This window comes from Protopterus annectens, chromosome 5.part0, assembly GCF_019279795.1.
Source record: "Protopterus annectens isolate FY-2018-M chromosome 5.part0, PAN1.0, whole genome shotgun sequence".
NCBI classification, from domain to species: Eukaryota; Metazoa; Chordata; order Ceratodontiformes; family Protopteridae; genus Protopterus; species Protopterus annectens.
Window position 1 is genome coordinate 1,890,057,238 of NC_056735.1, and position 20,678 is coordinate 1,890,077,915.

Below are 20,678 nucleotides of genomic sequence, written 5' to 3' on the forward strand. Positions count from 1 at the left end.
CTTACATTGTTGGGTTTAATTTAAAACTTTGTCCCCTTGCATGTTTACCAATTTTTATAGGTCTTATATCTAAAATGTTGAAAAGTTTCAAAAATTAATCCCTTTTTAAGGGTTTGGAAGCAAGATCAATGTATGATGTCCTCCTCAGAAAAGGTCTATATTATATATTTGATTTAAAAATCCCATATGTTTGACAACTTTTCAAGTTTAAAATTTTAAAATATATCATCAAAAATAAAACTTACCTTATCCCGAGGGCAACCCCTGCAACAAATACTTAAATATACCAACTGAGATGATTTAGTGCAAAAAAGGGGAAATTCTCCCATTTTGCACTGTACAGCACCTTTACATTTAACTTGATTTTAAAGTTCGATCATAGGGTGACATATGACATTCGAACTTTGAAGTTTGTTCATATAATAGGAACCCTGCATGTACTGCTAACCTGTACATCATGATCCAGAAATGACATAAAAAATCACAAGCTTGTATCATTTCCACTTTCGTTGTATGTAATGCCATTAGATCTGTACACAATGACAGATTAAGTGACCGTTCACCAGACATTGGGCCGGATTCACGAAGGCTGACACGGAGTCTAAGAGTAGTGTAAGACTCCATGTAGCCTTCGTGATCCAGAAACAGCCCAAAGTCCGTGTAAGAGTTAGTCTAACACGGCTCTTACACGGAGTGGGCGGTTAATCAGCCCACTTGCATCCGAATAGCTTGCAAATGAGGCTGATCAGCGATGCAGGAAGCCAAGAACACCCGGTAAGAGCCGTGTTAGTTGCAGAAATGTACTCAGTTGACAACTGAGACGCTTTCTGCAACACGAATGGAGCCATGTCAGCTCCAAATAAAGGGTGCATATTATCAGCATGCCAATGGCCAAATATGTGGCCATTGGCAATGCAACCCATGCAAAATATGTAAAATATATTTTTTTTTTCGCAATTGCCGATGAAACCCAGGGAGCCCCACAAACGGGCTGCCTGCATAAACATAAAAGAAGGTTTTAAACCTACAAATGTAGGTTTTATGCAATTTCATGGAATGTCAATGGAGGGACCAGCAAAAAAACCAACATGGCCACCGTGTAGTGGTTGCCAAGGGGGGAAGCCAAAACTAAGAGATGTAACTAAGCATTAGTAGGCAATCTGATGCAAATTAGGGTAAGGATACTGAATTCCACTGTCACATAGCAAATGAGCACAGTCTGAGTAGTGTAAGAGTTACAGAAGGGGGAGGAACAGAGTAGGAGATAGGTGACATCACAGGGAGGAATGGCAGAAAGGGGTGAAATTTATTGGAGGTAGAGTTACATGACAGATGTCAGAGAGACATCAAGGAAAAAAAGGGGTGCCCAAGTAAACATGAGAAAGCCCAAAAAATGGAAGGTGTACACTGTTGCCTACACCAAAGTTTCTTGCTGGACGTGTTGCGAGCCGGAAGTTGGCAGTGTGCGCAAGGCAGTGGTAAGGCAGCGAGCATGTGGAGCGTGTTGGGAGTGTTTAACACGTTGGGGCCGCTTAAACCGAATAAGCAGATTCTGAACTGTGTAAGTTGGTGAGCCACTGTGTGTTTCTGCTGGTTTGCACACGGGCCCCCCCTGAGGAAACAGAAGGAAAAAGGCAACAGATGTATAGGAAGTTAGCAGGGAATACTGCTGGAGCTAGCAGGTGAAAACAATTAGATGCAGGCAATTACACAGGCAGAATACTAGGCCAGCACTTAAAACTCTGCAAACAGCAGTGCAGAATGTTTCTCTCAAGACACACTGCAAGACAGGAGTTAAGTTATCAGAAGTGAAAACTGAAAAAGCTGAACTCAGAGCAGAAATGTTAGGGGCTGCCATAGCTGTCATAATGAGACATAGGGGACTTGCTGAGGGTGGTGACAATGCAGATGGTGCCAGACCACCCCAGTGAGGAGACGGAGAAGAGTGTACAGGCCCAGGGTCACCTACCACGGGTTACATGAGCTGGAGATAGTAGAGCTATAGAGTGGACAGAGACCTCCTGCAGAAAATAGTGGAGCTGTGCAGGCCACCCCACACACAGAACCAACAGAGGGAACCCATCCCAGTGGAAACCAAGGTATGTGTTGGCCTAAGAATACTAGCAACAGGTACCTTCCAGAGACCAACTGGCGATATGATGGGGATATCACAGGCATCAGCTTCCAGGGTACTGCACCAGTTCCTGGATGCCATGTCAGCACATGTCGGTGATCATGTATACTTCCCCAATGCCCGTGAGGTATTGGCCAGCAACATGCCCCTTCCAGCAAATAGCGGAATACCCTGAGGTATGGGTGCATAGACTGCACGCACGCATCAAAGCACCAGCAGGGAGCGGGTAGGGCCTACATAAACAGCAAGGGATTCCCCCCCATCAACTGCCAGGTCGTGTGTGATGCCCAGGGCATAATAATGGATGTGGTGGCTGGCTGTCCTGGGAGCTACCATGATTCCCACATCTGGCATTGACGAGCTGTACCAGACATTTGCCAATGGGGACATCCCACACGGACACCTAGTGGGGATGCGGATATGCACTGGAGCCGGGGTGATGACACCCATCAGAAATGCACACACACCTGAACAGGAACGCCATAATGAGGCACACGACAAACCGGAATGTAATAGAGCGGGGTTTGGGCTGCTCAAGTCACGGTTCCGTGTCTGGACACATCTGGTGGAGCCTTGCAGTAAAACCCAAATACATGTACCCAAATTGTCATGGTATGTGCTATGCTACATAATATGATCTGCAAAACAGCTGCAGCAGGACACCCTAGGGGGGGCCCAAAAAGCCCCCCCCATGCCAAGGCCCCCCGGGCCCCTGACTCGGAGGAGGAACAACCTGAGCCTGCCCCAGTAGGCAGAAGGAGGCGTGCCCAGTATGCCCTGGCTTGGCAAAGAGGCAACCGCCCTACATTGGCTCAGTAGGAACCTTTGGGGAATGATACCCTCTCGACTCCCCTATAGTAACAGGGATGCCTAAGGGACACAACCTGTTCACAAACATGTACGGGGGTGTAATATGTGCATCCGACAGAGGCAGCCCTGCAGCACCACCTGAGGCATGAATGCTGTGTTAAGTAATGTAACACCAAGTACCATATGCACACCTGAGGACCCTGACTAACATCCTACCCTCAACAAGCAGCATGCCACAACAGGGCAACGGGGTAAGTGCAACAAACCCGGAGTAATGCAGGGAGGCAAAGGGACCAATGTGTGCCAGTCTGGGATGACATGCTGAGCATGACATGATGCACCACCTGCCAGGACTGGCATGCACCTATCAGTGCAGGCCCTATGGATACTGGCAAAGGCTGTTCACAGTGTGCCCTGAATAGGAAGGTCAAAACACAAACCTATCTCCATGGGGAAGGGGTAAGAATAGATAAGGGATAAGGGCAAACAGCAAGATGCATGCAGCTAAGCCCACCCAGTATGGAGAATGTTGATAACTGTGCTGTAACAGAAAACTGAGGCAAGGCTCACAACAGCACCCTAACACACCAGGTTACACCTAAATGTGCTGTACACCTCAACACTTGGAACAAGCTACAAAAGGAGGGTGACCACAACAATGCAAGGATAACCACACCCCATGTTGGTACCACCAAAAACAGCATGGACTAGCCATAAAATAACAGTGGCTAAAACTCCCCCCGTGTATAGCCTGCACAGATACTGGCCCAACACCAGGAACTGCATCCCCATGCTGGAATACATGAATATATCAAGTCCTCCAAACCACATTATATTGTGACTGCAAATACCCAGAAAATAGACTGGGAGATTATACCAGCTGCAACAGTGTAGGAAAAAAGGGGTTAAACCACAAACCAAAAGGCCCAGGAACAAGGGCACACCCACAAGGGGGGTAAGCATACTGGATGTGATAATCAGCAACATGGGTACGGATGTAAGATGAGAAGTGTATTGCCTGGTAAAACCAGACCATATAGTAATCACACTGGATATAAAAACCCTGACCAAGTCCCTGCCCGGGGAAACACAGTGGAAAACATGTGCTAAGCATTTTGCACCCTCCAAATGATGCCATAAAGTTTCCGCAGGTGCAAAATATGGGACACCTCAGAACCTGAAGACAGCCATTCCATGAACACTGCCAGGAATGCTTGGATTATGCAGTCCCAAATTAAAACAAGACACAGTGCCTAAATCTGGCATGGTGGACACCAGCCATAACCAAAACATGCAAGAGAAGAGGAAGCTACTACATGATAGAGCAACATGAAAAGTAATTACTGATCAGTAGTATGGCAAAAAATCTGTCCCACATGCAATCCATAAGGCCACCAAAATGGGAAACTGAACCCCCGGCAATGTTACACCTGCCCCAAGTGACAACCCCAACTCCACCCAAGAAATACAAATATATGTGAGAGATGCAACCATCCATCCAAACCGGAGGCGAGCTCCCAACTCAGTACACCCAAACAAGTCAGTAGGAGAAGGTAACCACACACACCACAAATACATACCCACATAGACCTACACAACTGCAAACCAAACACATAAACACAGAAAACATTCCCAGAGGCAGAAATCCCCACACAGCACACCAACAGAGGCCAATAAAGCAGACACCCAATGAAACATCCTCCAAACATAGCACATGCAAAACATAGACACAAAGCTGGTGTGCCAAACAGTCACAGGCCAGAAGGAGAAACAACATGCCTGATACAGTTGTAATAGGTGACTCCATAGTCAGACACACTGCTGTCCCACAGCAGACTGAACAAGGAAAGGGTACAGTAAGCTGCCTGTAGGGCCACAACATGCCACATAACAGAAATATGAAGGTCACTCCAAAGCAAAAGAAATATGATGCAGTATAGTCCATGCTGGTGTGAATGACCGGTGTACTGCCCTAGCTACATGTAAAGAGACACAGATGAGCTACCCGATTATGTAGTCCAGGCTGGTATGACACTCACCGTTGCAGAAATTACCCTTACCAAGAATAATGCCACAGTAAAACATGGAATGATCAGCCAAGTAGCACATTTACTGGTGTCATCCAAGGGGATCCAATGTCTGTCGGTTGGGATGTCATGCTTGACAATCCATGCAGCTGCCCTTGGGATGGCCTGCACCTCCCCCTGGGCCTGAATAGTGGATAAGGCCTTGCCACTCCACACAGCCTTTGTAGGCAAGGCTGAAAAGACGACCCCCACCCGAAAAACATAAGGGGGAAGAAACATAAGGGAAATGTGACCATGCCAGATGTGTACACCCCAATATGCATCCCCCAGGCCATCCCCAGAAAAAGAACATCGATGTCTGTGCAGTGACAGAAACCTGCTGAAAGGGCTCCTGACAGCACACCAGCACTACCAGGTTATCCCAAACCATGGCCCCCAAAACATGGAACACTAAAAAGGAGGTGAGAAACCAAAGGCACAGACCCCCAAACGCCCAGGTAACTGACAATGACAAGGCAGTGGAGTTCACCCATCCAACTGTAGGAAGACTGCGGGCAGTCTGTAGTGCTACAGCCCCACTCCACACAAAACCCCCAACGCCTGAAGACACTGGACAGTATGAATGTCCCACCAAATACCAAAAGGTCCCCAAAAATACCACATAGGTGGTAAACCATTATGTATGGAAGGAGTAACCAGGGACCAGGGACACAAGTGAACAGTAACCTGTTATGTGACACCCACATTGCCAATGTGGCTAGGAAGACTTTTACATGTGACACTTTTTAAGGAAAGGAGTCACATCTATGGCAACAGAGGCACTGTGCCCCTATACTTCCCAATCACACCCATAATCCAGTACAATGCTCATGTGGGATCTACCTTACCTGACACCTGCAGCAGTTAGAAGACTAAAAGGGTCCCACCAAGAGGATAAAGTGTCATACATTTTGTCATATGCTCCCTGGCTGTAGACACCCCAGCTGACTACAGTTGCAGACTGCCCAAAAGAGGCATTGCATGCCTGTTGTAGGAGGCCATGCCTAACACAGGAGTATGGCCCTGCCCACCCCAGACAACACATATCCTTTGGGAGCTGCGAGTGAGAGATGTCAACCCCAACACATAATGAAAAAATGTGCTGGGGGGACAGATACATAATCCACAGGTTCCCACACCCTGGACCAGACTCCCCCCCCATGTTAGGCAGAGCCCTCACTGACATTGTTCAACAGGAATTTTGGGCAAGTGGATGGATGATTGTAGAGTTACAGTGGGGTCTTCACTGTGATGTCCAGACAGAGGCACAGCTACAAACAATCATGGCCAAAATATCCAGATAGCAAGGGGTCTCAAAAGCCACACCCCTCTGGCTGGGCTAACAAATGCCCAGGGTGGATAGCCTAGTATGAACCTATGAACCTATGTAGATACAAATTGCACAGGACATAAGGATAATAAGGCCCCAAACTGATGGTAGGAGCCATCTTTTTTTCACAGATATGGACTGAATCACACAAACCCCCAAAAACACACACATATTGCCAACATACATCCTGACAGGTGCAGTGCAAACCCACACACCCCCATGTATGCAGAATATGTATCCCAGCAGACAGCTGGCCCCCTGACATAGCAGATGCTGAGGTAACAGACAACATCTCCAAAGCAAAACACACAGCAGCAATGGTATGAGATGGTGACCTGGGCGATGTGCAACATGGAGTCTAAGAGGAATGGAATGCCACCCACACTACTGCTCAATGCCAGCCTTAACAGAATATGTACCCAAAGAGCAGTGTACACAACAGTGGTCCTTCTCAACAAAGGTGTTGCCTGATGGATACTGAACAGTACTACCCCAGAATCCTGAGGCCCAGATTGCTCAGCTATGGAAAGGACAGCATGTACCACAGAAATATGGATGTGGGGACCTACTGACCCCGGACCCAAAAAGTGGGGCCCCTCTCAAGTGCAGATCCTGCCCCTAACCATGTTGCCCCAAATTTGGGTCATTAGGTCATTGATGAGGGCAAGGGATCCACACAGGGGATCTGGCCCTTTGAAAAGGGCCCTATACAATACCCAATGTTCAGTATAGATAGGCTCACCAGTGTAAATATAAACCCACATGTCAGTAGAGGGGTTGCAAACCAGACCAAGGACAGAACAGACATGGTCAGACCTGCTTCAGCCATGTCAGACTACAAACCAGATATAACTGGCATCCCACAAGGCTTGGACCTGGTATCCCCCTCGCCTGGTATATATGTCCCATAGGTACAGGCAAACATGGAAGGACTGTGCCCCGGAGAGGACTAAAAACCACTCCCCACATATGATCCACCAGCTGACATGCATCCACAAAAGGGCCACATACAAAAAGACAACTGGTGCCATAGCATGTCAGCAAGCTAATGCAGAAATTTTATAGTCAACCCCGTGGATATACAGTAAGGTCCACCAATTACCACATAGGTGTTAACCCATTATGTAGTTAACATGTAATGAGAGACCTGGGGACACAGGGTGATAGATATCCTGCACTGGACAAACATGTGCTGTAGTGTTTACAGAAACATACCATATACCCACCTAATCATGAAGGATGTCAGATCTACACAAGGTGAGGTCATTGTGGCTCTGCAGCCCCTGCATCAGTGGTCAATGACTAAATCCCCTGTGGGATGTACCTCAGCAGACACCTCCATCAACTGTAAAGTCCCCAACAGTACCTCATCAGGAGTATCAATCAGCCTACACACATGCCATGTTTTGTGTTGCTGGCATCAATACAAAAGCTGCACATAGTACAATCTGAATGGCAGTGAGCTATGCACATGACAGACCTGAACCCCAGCACTGAATTACATGGGACAGGCTGTACTGTGTGATCCATAAACAGAAGCCACCCCCCCCCATGAGTGAACCCTCAGCACAGGCTACCCCTAGAGTCACTCATTTCTTCCTCAATAGGAATCCTGATGAGTGGAGGAGATGGTAGGTTTATCCAGGATATCACTGTCATGTCACAGGTAGAAAAGGCCCGTATACCAACCAAAATTTCATGGCAAACTCCACTTACAATGTGTGGAAGGACAAAACACTCTCCAACTTTCATTAGCATGGACTAGGGCAAACCCAGTGTATGCAATTGTACACCTATTTTTGGGATACACTAACAATGTTGGCAAGTCTTTTGGGGCATATGAACAGAATGCAACATGGTCAGATTCCCCAAATGGCCCCGACCAGGCTGTTGTGCCCATGATCAGAATGTAAAGCAGTGATAGCAGTAAAGCCCAGGTTACTGTCCCCCCAACAAAGTACTGCCAGTACACTATGTACTACAGGGTTTGGTCAGGGGAAAGGATGTTGAAATATGCAAAAATCCCATGCAAACACTGCAGGCACAGTATAATCCTGTTGTGTTGAAAACAAAGCAGTTGTACAGTAACTACACAACATGACACACAACCCACAACCATAACGGGGGATAGGGGAAATTCAAACATCCACAAATTGGGGGGTGCAGAGTCCAACATATGGAATAATCACACTGGGCATGCTCCACACTTGACAACATGCCATGGGGAAAGGGTGAACTATGCTCCCCATTAGTCCAAATCTTGTTTTAGCAGTGGGCACAATTGGGATTGTTATGTGTTTGCCAGGGTCCCCACATCACAGCAGTCTGCCCAGTGCACACAGTGAAATGACTACAGAGAAAAATTATATAGTGGATCCCCCCCTATTCAAACAGTTTCCACAGATGCAGAGGTTGTCCATACCAACAGGGAATGCTATGGCAAAAAGATATGCAAACAGTCTGTTAGCAACAAATAATTTCATTTGACAATTAAACATAATGGTGTAGAGGTCAACAATAGGCTGTTTGCCCTAGGGGAAAGACAGCAGCCAATGTGCTTGGGGTCCGCTTACAGGATGCACATTCCCTTTTCCCAAAAACAGATGATGTCAGCACCCTAAAATACAGCAGGAGAAATGTAACTCCCAGTAATAAAGCCCCTAAGTGTCATGACATAGTTTAGGGTTCAAATCCTGCAAGTGCTCAGGGGGGTGTGTGTCTGTTTTTGTAGGTTGGGTGTGTGAGGAAATGTCCCTTTGGCAAACAGGAAAAGACACCCAGGATGCCCCCTTTGCTAACACGTGATGTCAGCACCCTATAAGTAGAGCAGAGAAAAGAAAAATAGTAATGCGAATAGCGCTAAGTCCCTCAAGTGTCATAACATAACTAGGTAGGGTTTGAATCCTGTGAATGGCAAGTGTGTGTGTTTTTGTGAGGGGGGGTTGTGTGAGGAAAAGTCCCTTTTTGGGAAAATGGGTGAACAGACCACAGGATGCCCTCCCTTTCTAACACGTGATGTCAGCACCCTATAAGTAGAGCAGAGAAAGAAAACCCCCAGTAATGAATAGCCCGCAACGCCCCTCGTGTCATAACATAATAGGTAGGGGTTTGATCCTTTAATGGCAAGTGTGTGTTTGTGTGGGGGGTTAGTGGGGGGGAAAAGTCCCTTTAAACTGGGTGAACAGACCACAGGATGCCCCCTTTCTAAACACTGTGATGTCAGCACCCTATAAGTAGAGCAGGGGAAAAGGGAAACCCCAGTAATGCGAATAGCGCTCTGCTAATGGGCCGTCAAGTGTCATAACATAATAGGTAGGGGGTTTTAATCCTGTGAATGGGAAGTGTGTTGTGTGAGGGGGGTTGTGTGTGAGGGAAAGTCCCTTTTTGGGAAAATGGGTGAACAGACTACAGGATGCCCTCCCTTTTTAAACACGTGATGTCAGCACCCTATAAGAAAAGGGGAAAGGGAAAACTCCCAGTAATGCAATAGGCCGCTAATGCGTCCGCTCAAGTGTCATAACATAATAGGTAGGGGTTTGATTCCTTTTCAAGTGTGTGTGTTTGTGAGGGGGTTAGTGTGTGAGGGGAAAGTCCCTTTGGAAACTGGGGAACAGACCACAGGATGCCCCTCCCTTTTACACACGTGATGTCAGCACCCTATAAGTAGAGCAGAGAAAGGGAAACCCAGTAATGAATAGGGTAAGCGTCCGTCTCAACATAACTAAGTAGGGGGTTTTATTCCTGTGAATGGCAAGTGTGTGTGTTTTAATTTGTGGGGTGTCCCTTTGGCAAATAGGATAGACACTACAGGATGCCCATTCCCTTTCTAAAACTGATGATGTCAGCACTCTATAAGTATAGCGGGGGAAAAGAAAACCCCAGTAATGCAAAAGCTGCTCGCAAAGCGCCTGCCTCATGTGCCATAACACTCTCATAGGGGTTTGAATCCTGCAATTGGCATGTGTGTTTTTCTGTCTGAGCAGGTTAGTGTGTGTGGGGACAATGCCCCTTTTTGGTAACTAGGTGAATAGACTACAGGATGCACATTCCCCTTCTACACACTGTTCAGCAGACGGCCATGGCTCTGGCACAAGTTGTCTGTTGCTATGATGCCCCTTTGGAAGATCCCTTGTGTCAGCTGGGAGTCGATTATGTTGTCCAGTTTGCAGTCATCTGCATATTTGGACAGCCACAGTTCATCCGTGTTGGCCTGTACCTCCAATAAATATGTACCAAACAAGAGGGTCCCAGGACTGAGCCTTCTGGGACACATCCTGAACTTTTATGGGGTCTGGCATGGCTCCAGCAATGCTAACCATGTGGTTCTGTTCTGAGCCACTGTGCAATCCATCTAGTGACATAGGGGTTTATATTAAAGCTGGTGAGCTTCCTAGAATGCCCAAGTGGTATTGTTCCCAAGGCGTTTGCAAGGTCCAGGTAGGCTGTGTGAACCACCTTCCCTCGGCAATGGCCTTGGTGACTGTAGCAAAGGGAATCAACCGGGTTACACCCGGTAGTGCTGGTGTGCTCTCAGTAGCCCTGAACCAGGCATCTGTTACTGCACACATATCGATGTTTCCATGCAAAGGAGTGTTTTGGGTGCATGCATCTGGAGGTTTAGACATCTGGCGTTGGTAGCATTGCTCTTAGTGTCTTACCCTTGTGATACCTATGAAGGTGGGTTTGTCATTGAGCCCTGCCTAACATAGGCACTATGGGGTAGCAAGAGGCTTTGCCAATATCGAAGGCCAGGGGTGACAGGTGCAGGCTGTCCCTAGCAAAGCAGGTAGTTCAACAGGAGATGGATGTGTGAAGGTGTAGTGCCTGTGATTATTAGCAGTAGCATAATGACTGCTCACGTGGACACATGCCAGGCAGGTCATATGCACTGTGTCACGGGCAATGTACATGTGAACAGGTCAAACAGTGCAACCTCTCAAGTGGGACATGGCATACATAAGTAGGCAAACAGATGGCACTAGGAGTCCACAGAAGCTCTATAACTATGCATTGCAGGTGTGATCGGTATTGCAGGGTAATTGCAAGCAAACATGCATGCAAACAAAGGTACAGTGAACAGGGCTCCATGTAGTCCATGGTACAACAAACAAGCTGTACCAGTTCCATAAGGTAACACTGCAAATATGCAGGCGCTATGCACATGTACATGGAAACACACTGGTCAGAGGGCCCAGGGTCCAGTCTCAGTGCACACAAGTGTACGGAACATCCATGTACTGTCAGGATGTACAATAACTGGATAAAACCCATGTGCCCATACCTGCAGTAATACACATGTCAAATAACAGACACTGATCCTTCCACAGTGGTTCCATACTTAGTAGGATGTATGCTCCCTGGCCTGCCACCACAGTATCCCTGACATTATGGGGACTCTCCCTCCTGTGACAGTTGTTAGTGTGTTGGGGCTGTCTAGCATGGTATGAGTGTGTGCATGCAGTGCTAGTGTGCACCTTTTGTCCTGTACCACTTGTGTAGTACTGCACACATATCAACATCCTCAAACATCTGCATTGCAGAGTCTAGTGTGGGGAACATGCCACTTGCAATTTACATGTCCATCATTGTGGATTTCTACATTCATTACCCTTCCCCTGTGCTACCTATGTATGTAGCCTTCTGTTGACATCATTACCACCAGTATGCCAACATGTGCAGATGATACACTATGGTACTTACCATGGGTGTAGACAACAGGACATGACAATCACACAAGTACTGCATCAGGCATGCTGTGATATACCCACAATTAAATCAGCACACAGTACTGTTAACAACATGATACTATTACTACACATCTATGTGGGCACCCTGTGCATCAGCAACATGTTAACCTGTACCTGCACAGTTGTTACAGATTGCAGGAGGTGGCACAGTTTCATCATATGCACAGGGTGTGAACTTTGGGATGCCGGTCAGCCACCCATACCACCAATTGACATGTATGTGTATGTGTGTTGGTGAGGGACAGCAGTAGAAGGTGGGGCAATGTTGTGCAGTGTGCGTGGCGGGAGCCCTAGGTGTTGTTATATTGCATGTGTGTATGGATGCACACAGTTCCACCTCATGGCTGCCATTTACTGGTGTTTGTGGACAGCCACAGACTGTACCTGCCAGGTCATACAGATCAGTGTCTCTGGCCATGGACACGGTACCTGTGCCTTGCAAGGGTGCTACGGACCGTATCCGGGACCAACCCAGACTGGGTACTGTCATCAGAAGTAGGTGTTCGCTTGACTGGACACAGACCCTGTCGGCCTGGCCAGAGCCACGGGACGGGGCTCCTGGGGGGGTCTGATGACAGCACAGACCCAGCATTGCTGGGGCTGCTGCTGGCACTACGGGGCGCCGCCCTGTTGTCGTCCACGCCAACTGCCAGCTGCTGCTGTTGCTGGCATATGGCCACGTCGACGACGCAACCGCCCACCATCACCCTGGCTCATGGACATGTAGTTGTTGAGACGGTCTAATATGTCCCCACAACGTCTGTCTATGACGTGGTGAAATCACGGATGGCGGGCCGCAATGTCACGCATACCGTCGGTCATGGCTGTGCGACATGCTGTCAGCTCCCTCAGACCCTGTCTGGTGTACCGTTCCATACGTGACTGTGCCTGCATGACAGTCCGGAACATAGCTGAGGTTGTAAGTCCTCTGTGGGCATGTCTGCCAGGGGCAGTACGCCCATGGATGCTCCCACGAGAACCCCTGGACATCTGTCTGTGTGGTACCATGTGGGCCATGCCCATGGCTGCTGTGTGGGGAAGCATGTGCCACAGATACCACATTACCCTGGTCAATGCCCCCTGTATGCTGTCCATCACCTAGGGACAGTGGTGACAAGGGTGAAATTGGCAGGATAACTGTGCGATGGATGGTGTTGACAGCTGTGTACTGTCAATTGGCTGACCAATGGCGGACCCTGGCATACCTTCCTGTGCCATTACAACAATGTCATCATAGCAGTACCCACGGCACCTGACTCAGGTTCCTGCTAGATAACACCAGAGCAGCAACAGAACCTGTGGGAAGTAAACAGGAAACACAGTTTACAATGTCTCACACATGCACAGCATGCACACATGCACAGGTGCACACATGCACACATGGACACATGCACACATGCACACATGCACACATGCACACGCACACATGCACACATGCACACATGCACACATGCACACATGCACACTTGCACACATGCACATATGCACACATGCAGACATGCACACAGTTTCACACAATTGAACAGTACTCAGTATGCGTGATATTGCACACACAGACACAGACACACCTACATGCATACAAGAGCACTCACTAAGTGTGCCAAAAGGTACTATTACTATCAACATCTTAACAGGTAATTGTAAATAGACACTCACCAGCATGGATAGGCTGCATGCAGTGATACCAGAGGGTCCTGCAGACAGGAGGAAACTAATGTCAGTGGGCACAACTGTGCCATTGTTACTGAGTATGATACAGGTCAGAGACAACAGTCGCCTTTCACAGGTCTGCAGCTAATATTGCGGATATCACACTTGCACATTAAATACTATGGTTGCAGCTACAAACAAGGACACACCACACATGCATTAACTACCAGTGTACACAACAGTCAACTACACATGTGACATATTACCTGCACGCTCAGTGTCCTGCTGCTGTCGGTCCAGCCTCCATCATACACATGTCTGCTGCTGTTGTTGTTGCAGGTGGACTGGAGCCACTACACTCAGGAGTAGTCCCTCCAGTCTGGTGAGTGGGGATGTGTAGCCACCCCACCACCTGTGGCGACCTGTTGCCTGTGGATATCTGATGCACGCTGACGGACATGTCAAATTTAAATCACTGCAGTGATGTCGCCTGCTCATATGTCCTATTATGCATGCCTATATCATTTACCCGGGACAAGGCCCTTGCCACAGTGCAGCCCTCACCTGCTGATTCTGGCTGGTGGGGGAAAAGAGTTTGCATAGTCCCGCACCAGGCTCTGGTGTATCTCCTCATCCTCAGCCACGGAGTAGGTTGCATGTCTCGGGTGGGCCATGTACCTGGGAAAAAGATAACATGGTATCAGCAATTATGTTGGCAAAATTTGGCACACAAAATACACATGCTACTTGACTGTCATAAAACACATATCACACATATGTGGCATCTGTCTGTCTATTGGTGGATACACATGTAGATGGCCAGGTATCAGTGCTCGCCAGCAACTTTTGAACAGTACCTGCCAGGCACGCATACATACCAAACACCAGCAGTCAGAACCCCTGATTCAGGTGCACCTCCTCACTCTGGGGTTTGTATCTAGGTACTGTATGGCCTACACCCAACTACTGTGAGCTGACAACACCCTGCTTGCCCTGGATATACATATCCCACCTCCACCACCAGCACAGATGGCTACAGTGCAAACATTACAGATACAAACTTTACACTTTGTAACACTGATATGGTATCCTTACAGCCCACTGGGCCATTTCAGAGACATCACACAATGCTGACCCCTACACAATTGCTTTCTACAGACATCTCCAAGAATGCATGGATCATGCATTCCCATATATGACCAAGACACTGTCCACAAAGGGACAGCATCCTGTCTGGTGGACCCCAGCCATAACGATTGTTTTAAAAAGATGGAAGCTACTGAAAGACAGAGCATCACCCCTGAAGGGAGGGATGTCTGAGCAGCACTGGTAAGGATCTATTTCCCATCACACTGACCACATGGGCAATGTTGAGTGGGAAATAAAGGGTGAACTCAGATGACCAGGGGGCCCTTTCCTTATTATGTTAGCAACCTGGTCAGGAACCATCCTCTATGCCCATGGTTAGTACACAACACATATTTCACTACACCACAGTAGCCCACATTGTGGCGGACAGGTTCAGTGCAGGTGTCACCCCACCCTCCCCTGTATTAAGGCAGGGGTTTATCCCGCTGACCCTAACCCCCCGGTCATCACAGATGTCCAGGTGAGAGACACCCACAGGTGAGCAGATACACACATGGATGGGACCTGATGGTATCCCCAGTTGCATGCTACATACCTCTGACAGGAGCTAAACACACATATAAAAGGTGCTATGTAACACTAGCCTGACTACGGGGTATGTACCTGTACACTGGCGCAGAGCACCAGTGGTTCCACTGCATGAAGGAGGCACCTCACCATACCAATACAATACAACACGATACATGACATTACAATACAATACATACAATATGCTAATTTCCCCTGTCTACAGCAGCGCATACTGTTCTGCTAAACCCGACCATTGTGACACATGTGGTGTGATGGTACCTGCTGCCGACACACAGTTACACAGGGTGACACATATGGCATATTACCTATCTGATAAAATTCAGCAGGGGTATGTGTGACATGTACCATGGGGAGTCTTGCTCTAACACTGTGTGGTTTTTGCAGGGTGTGTCTTATCTGTGAGTCTGAACCTTTCCTACACATGTGCACTAAATTGCAGTGGCACAGACGACACACAGCAGACATTTTGGTTGTGGTGGGTGAGGTGTTACTATGTGTTGGACATCTGTCATGGGTGTGACCTCCATATGTAAAACTGGGGTGGTAACCTCTATGGGCATAGTGTACTCTGTGGTGGTTTACAGTCACTGTGCAATTTGGGACTGTGTTTGGGTGCCTTGTCACAGTGTTGTTCATGTCACCGTGTTCTTCTCCCTATCTGTTGCTGTCCTGTGAGGTCCATACCATGGCATCCATTAGTGGTGTGGGGGTACACTGACCTACATGTCCATGCCTGACTGACCATGTGTGCGGACACATACCATGTGCAGGTATTCCAGGGATAGTGTGCCACTGTGACTATCATTGGGGCCACTATTGTACACATTCTGACCCTGACCACCCCTGACACATGCAGTGGTGGGACACTCATATATGGTGGTTACCCGGGGTAGGTGGTCTGGAATGTGGTATGATACTCGGATGTGACACTGGTGTTCACTCCATGCCTTTGTCACCAGGCACCGTTGCAATACATCTGTACACATGTGCCTCACTCAGCTCTGTATACATCACTCTCCTCTCTCTATAAAATATATATGTATTAAGATATGTCTATATGTCATATATATATATATATTAATATTGTGTATGCATTTGCACATATATATATATTGATGTACATATTCTGCTGTAGATGTGGGGGGGACAGAGGGGTGTGGGTGCAGGGGACAGTCTGTGTTGCAGGTCAGCATATACAATCATACCTGTAGGTGGTCAGATCAGTCTGTCTATGTATATGTATCTACATATTTCTATTTTGCATGTGTGCATTACATAGTTTTTGTACAATATTCTATCAGCATCTGTCTATGTTCCTACATCTCTCTCTCTATGTATGTATACATATATGGATATCAAAATTATATATATAATATATATATATATACACATACATATGTTGACATACTACATAGCCATATGTTGACAGGTATTCAGCATATATGTCTACCTTACTGTATACACACACTAACATACTGCTAAACATACATAGCTCTGTAATTTAAATTTTTACATGGCATACAACCTACAATCAACGACATATATATGTGCACATAGATGCTCACATACAATGTATGTACAGCCTTCACTGATAGGTTTCTGTATTCCCCTGCCCATTACACATCTTCATATACATATGGATACAGACCAATACACATATGGAGGGTTCACAGTATGTACACCTTGATAGTATTACTTTACAGTACCTGTGTTTGTCACAGCTGCTGCTGTCTGTCTCTGTCCTGCTGCTGCTTCACTGTTGCAGCTTCCAGGTAGCTGTTGCTGTGACTGTCTGTCTGCTTATTTGCAGTATAGTTCTGGGTGTTGTCCTTCTCCTCTCTCTCTCTCTCTCTCTCTCTGTCTCTCTGTCTCTCTGTCTCTCTGTCTCTCTGTCTCTCTCAGGTGCAATGTAATATTGCATGCGTGGACATGGACTACAGCATACTTTTGTAGGTATCTGCATATGCCCATGTGATGGCCTCTGCACCAATTGTTAGCCAGCATTTGCTAATTGCATGCAGCCGTTGTGTACTGATTGCAGTTCTCACTGTGATTTCAGAACTGTGCTATAAAAGGGTGTGTGGAGATAGGCGTAGCCCTTTCAGATGTTAATGGCAGGGACCATGCTGTTATGCTGTGGACAACATTCTGTGAGTGTAAAGGTTGGTATCTCTAATTTTACTCTGTGGGTTGTGGGTTAACATTCCTCCATTCATTTCTCCAGTTTCCTGTACTGACTGTGTATGTACACTAACAACTACTACTATTGTTGATGTGTGCATGTGTGTGTGTGTTTTCCTTTCACCTTTGCTTGCATTCTGTTGCTAGGCTTCCATAGTTGCCCTTCACTGTCAGTACTGGTGTGCCTGCTAGGTGTCTTGACTGTTGTGTGCTGCTGTAGCTTTCCTATTTCCCATGTACATTCACACCCTGGAATGCTTGCTATATCTGCTAGGGTGTTACAGCATGCAGTGTGGTCTGGCCATGGTGTGGGCCTTGACATCTATTAGCATATTGGGTATGCTGCTGAGCAGGCCCCAGAGCTTTCAGGTTCATCTGTTATGTGCCTCATGGAATGGTACATATCACTGGTGTGCACCCATTAATATGTCTGGTATGCTGCAGTTGTGACTGTGGGTTAGCATGAGCATAGGTATTACTACACTTTTCTGCCATGCAGTGGTGAATACTTTCAACCCATAGTTACCATTGCATGTGTTACACCTTTCTGCCTACTGTTTGTACATTTCACATGGGTCTGTGGGGCATCCCTGTAGACATTCACTGTTGCTATGTCTAGGGTCTTAACTATTCAAATATGGTGGTGTTGACCGTCATGTGTACAGATATTTGCAGGCTGTCCACATGTCTGCCTCATAATTTGGTAAATATCTCATGCACACCTTTATCTGGCAGGTCATTCTGGGCTCAAGTCGGGATATGGTGACAAACATTCATGTTCCAGACTGCGTACCCTTGCAAACATCCCACAAGGTGTAGACCCTGTTACTTTCTGAACTGTCTGCATTTGTTGTACCTTCATTTGTAATGTGTCCCGGGTTTTTGGGGCCCCTTTGCTCCACATATTTTATTACTTGGTCCCGATGTGTTCCTGTAAGGGGTTGTGGGGTATGGGCAGTGCTTATCCTGCTGTGAGTATGTGTGGGGCTGGAAGGTGCTATGGTGACATTATTACCTACTAGCTTCCAACTAGCATGGCTGTTTCTGTTCACACACTACTATTATGGAAATCCACCAGTTTTGTTTGTGATTCTAAATGTCATGCTTTGTGTACTACACATCTATATTCCCTTTACATTCATTCCTACTGTTAAATGATATATTTACTTAGCACAGTGTTTCTATATAAGAGTCATGGCTTAGTGGTAAGTCATGCAGACTATAGTTGCCAAGGCCCTGGGTTCGGGACTCACAGTGGGATTTTATTTTTCTTTTGAACTGAGTACAGGACCTGTCAATCAAAGTGACTAAGGCACTCTTAAGCAGTTGTAACCTGGTTAGCTGGTTTGCGAGCTCACGATGCACACTGGGGGTTAGCTCACAAGACACAAGACACCCGCGCTATTTTCTTTGAAAGAAAAGAAAACGGGGAGACAGGAAAGTGGTGAAAAAGGGTTCACAAAGAGGGTAAGACAGTAGGGAAACAAGCTTGGGATGTGCAGGAGGGATGTAGGTAAGGCCCATAGCTGCCCATTTCTTCAGCAGCAACAGCTGTGCATATGTATGTAATTTGGTGTGACATTTGAAACCTTCCACCCCTGAGAGAGGTGTCAGGACAACAATAATACCTGTTGTACAGCCAATTGGAATTGATGGGTTCCATGTCCAGTGGACATGTGGAATGGGCAGCTATGTATGGGGCGAGATTTTTTTTGGGGAACAGATTGCCCTTTTTTTTTTTTCAGGTGAGAGTGGTATGTCAGGTGAAGGTAGTCGGTACAGCTGGGGAGGTAGGTTGGGTAGGTTAACAGACAAGACAAACAAGACGCATACAGGGGGTGTATGACACGTGTGGGGGGGTTACACAAATGACAGGGACGGAGGTTGGGATGTCCAGAGCCCATGAGCCCACAGATGGCAACAGTGGAACTGATATCCCCACCCATAGGCAGTTGCCACTGTTCCTTCACTGCCCAGGACGGGCTGTGCTGGGGCTGTGTAGGCGGGCAACGGGCAAGCCGTTAGTTGCGCCACCTGCCTCGAGCTGGCGAGGGGCTCGAGGACAGAGTCCCAATCTCCCTACGCACCACAGTCCGGACGCCACGGAGGGTGAGTGGTGGATCTCCTCCGGGCCCCACTTGCAGAGGGGGCGACCCCCCTCCCCTGCAGGGTTCCACCCGCAGGTGGCACAGGGCCACCGGAGGAGGGTCCGGACTCGGCACTAGTGCCAGGTGCACTCGCCAGCTGAGGTGGGAGAGGTGGGTCCGCTGGAACCCGCCTTCCTGTCGTTTTATGTTTTGCATTATGTCATGACAGTTTGGGTTAGTGACATATAAAAACCATTCACAGTTAGTTGTAACAGCATGCATTAGTATTCCCATTAACCAACACCCAGTTATTCACACCATTGAACAGCTGCAAAGCACATGCATAATTTCAACAGTAATACACAGTCCAACAACATGCAGGGTTGATTGATGGCAACAGGCCATCAGGTGTGGATGTATGAAAGGGCGGATGCATCAACAGCCATGTAAATATATATGACCCAACAGGACAGATGTCCAGGGGTGATAATTGAGATTGCACTTATCATTTTCCCGAGGAATGGGTACAAGATGGTTAGAGGGGGGGGTAAATCAGACATATTATTAAAACCTTGAAATACAACCACATATGCTGTACATTTCTAATAGCTACAGTTATATACACACTACTGTTCTGACTACAGTGTCCTATATGTTAACTACCTAACCTTGCAGATGGGACTGTTACTGCAACATAAGTCTACATTTTATTGCTGTTCATACACAAGTCATATCGAAATTTGTGCAGATACATCTCCTGTTGACTGTTCTTTCTATAACTGTGGACAGGTGTGGATGTTTGGAATATCAGACAGTCATCCTATCTGCATATTTCGGGGCAACATATCCAGATTTTGGTGTACACATTCCACATGCAGCAACACTTTGAACAGATGTTTCTGTTTGGTTTTGGGTCTCACATGCATTTAATTATGTCCTGACTGCAGTATACTTTATTCAGGGGTTATTACTACTGTAGTGCTGTATTCCTGA